The following is a 3,023-nucleotide window of genomic DNA, read 5'->3' as shown; positions in this document are numbered from 1 at the left end:
AAGCAGAGGAGATGTAGAGGATATGGGTTCAGATTGGTCTTAGTGGGAAAGGCAATGATACTGAAATAATTAACAACTTGGACCTTTTGGAGGAAAGGGATGAAAACCAGGTTCTAAAAGCTAGAGGGAGTCAGACAATTGCTGACGAAAATCATAACCATTAACATGGAGATCGAAGAAGAGGGATATCAGAGATTTACTCATAAAAATTCTCTGAATTTCATTTGTATGTAGGAAACAAAAATTCAAATTATTGACTACAAACTTTGTATGAGGCTTTGATAACTTTGATTGGACATCCAAACCAACAAATAGTAATTATGGTAGCATTTTGAGTATTTGGAATAAGGATTTATTTCTGATGAGATAAAGGTTAGGTCGAACTTTGTGTTGGGCAAAGGAAAGTAGGCATTGCATATTGATTTTTCTCACTTCATGAAATTTGGTCTTTCTGTAAACTTATGTTGCCTGGTGGGAGATTTTAATGCTATTCTTAAACATGGTGAAAGAAAAGGTATAAATATTCGAGAAGATAGAAGAGAAGATGTTGAATTCAACTAATTCATTGAGGATATGGAGCTCTTTGATTTGTCTCTTGTTGCGGGAAAATTCACCTGGTTTTTTTACAAATGGGAAGGCGATGAGCAAAATTGATAAATTCTAGGTGAATGACGATTGGTTGCATAAGTGGACAATATTGTCCAACTGTGTTTACCTCAGAATTTCTGAAATCATTATCCTATATTGTTAAATCTAATTTTTGGATAGGGGTTCGACGCCATTCAGGACTAATAATTGTTGGTTATCTAATGCTACCTTCAGTAATTTTGTGGCAGTAATTTTGTGGCTGAGGCGTGGAAGAAGATGGTAGTCAATGGTAGGATTCTTATGAACCCAGATCACCTGTCCTAAAAAACTATGTCCCTTCCTGTCCCTATCCAATCAAAGTACACCAAATAATATAATTATTCATTTATGAATTTTCTATTTAATTTAATGATATATTTTAATTGGTCTGGTACACCAATTGGGACACAAGGATTCTTATGTTTTAAAGTAAAAATTGAAGATTCTCAAATGAGCATTGAAAGTATGGAGTAAGGATCATTTTGGCATACTGGATAAGAAATAGTTGATCAGGTGGACATTATTAACTCTGTTGATTCAAAAGTTTGCACCAGGATCATTTATGAAGATGAGGTATCTACAAGAAGAGTAGCTACTGCAGATCTTTAGGGTCTTTCTCGATAAAAAGACAACCTTTTGATGCAAAAATATAGACAAAAATGAATCTATGAAGGTGATTCTAATTCTAAATTCTTCCATGCTTCTATTAATAGGAGTCAGAGATTTAAGAAAGTTATTGATTTGCTTATTGTTGGGGAATGGGTTGAAGACCCCATTCGAGTGAAAGATTATTTTATATTTTTCTTTTGCGAAAAAATGTTGAAAATCATTGGAATAGTCTAGCTCTTAATGGGATTGAGTTCAATTGAATTTAAGACGAGGATAATAATTTTATTATGACTAAGTTTAAAGAAGACAAGATAAAAGATGTTATTTGGAGTTATGATGGTGATAAGATCCCAAGTCCCGATGATTACAAATTCACTTTTATTAGACACTCTTGGGAGATATTGAAGTATGTTATTATCTCGATGGTGGATGACTTCTATCATTCTAGGAATTTGGCTAGAGGTGCAATACTTCTTTTATTGTCTTGATCCCAAAAAACAATTGTCCACAGGGTCTACGAGAGTATAAACCCATATCTCTTGTTGGATGCATCTACAAGATCATTTCTAAGCTTCAAGTGGGTCATCTAAAAAAGGTTATACATGTGGTTATCTTTGAATGCCAAACTGCCTTCATCAAGGATAGATATATTATGGATGTGGCTGTGATAGCCAATGAGATTATTGATCAGGCTAGAGAAAAAAATGGTGGTTGTTTTATCTTCAAAATGAATTTCGAAAAGGCTTATGACTCAGCAAATTGGGGTTCCCTAATGTATATGTTGGATAGGTTCGGGTTCTGCTCTAAGTGGATGAGTTGGATTAAAAGCTACTTATAATCTAGTTCAGTCTCTATCCTAATCAATGGTAGTCAAACGAAGGAGTTTTGCATGGCTAGAGGATTAAGGCAAGGTGATCTGATTGCACCTTTTTTGTTCCTTATTGTGGCTAAAGTCCTTGGTGGTATAATAAGATTAGTTGTGTCTAAGAACATTTTTAAAGGATATCAGGTGGACAAATATGATATTGTTATCTCACATCTTCAATATCTCACCCTTTTTGAAGAAGAACTCTGTTGATAATGTCATGGTTCTTCAAAGCATTTTAAAATGCTTCAAATTGGCGTGCAGTTGAAAATCAATTTCCATAAAAGCAATTTTATTGGTGTCAAATCTAGGCAAGATTGTGTCTAGATGATGATTAAAAATTATGTGGTGAAACAAGATCTATTCCATTCAGTGTCTAGGAATTCCTGTTGCTGCTAAACCAAAAAGGCTTTCCACTTGGTCTCATATTATTACTTCTTTAAAAAATAAACTCTCTATTTGGCATCACAAACTTATTTCCTTCGGTGGACGAGTAACTCTCCTTAAGTCGGTATTATGCTCTTTTCCTACAATCGAGATTGTACCTGATGCAAATAATATAACAATTAAAACTGTAGTACTTGGAAGTGACTCCTAGGTCATTTTTGAAGGATTATCTTTCAAGCAAAGATTCAAACACGTTATACTGTAACGCCCTGAAAAATACTTCTAAAAAACATTGCGGAAAAATGGGTAAATTTTTTTTTTTTGAAATGGGGATGTATAAAATTGTTTCCTTTTTAATACCTTCATTTTCCGGGACATCTCTTTAAGTAACTCAAATGCGGAAAATCAACTTATCGTTATCGAATGATAACTTAACCTGATTCACAATTTCCTGAATAACATGCATATACACTGTTAAGTTATCTTTAGTTCATACAAATTAAGTCAACAAAGGCGGAAACTACATCGCCACTAA

The sequence above is a fragment of the Lupinus angustifolius genome, chromosome LG07, assembly GCF_001865875.1.
Source record: "Lupinus angustifolius cultivar Tanjil chromosome LG07, LupAngTanjil_v1.0, whole genome shotgun sequence".
Taxonomy (NCBI): domain Eukaryota; kingdom Viridiplantae; phylum Streptophyta; class Magnoliopsida; order Fabales; family Fabaceae; genus Lupinus; species Lupinus angustifolius.
Note: the sequence above shows the minus strand (reverse complement) of the source record.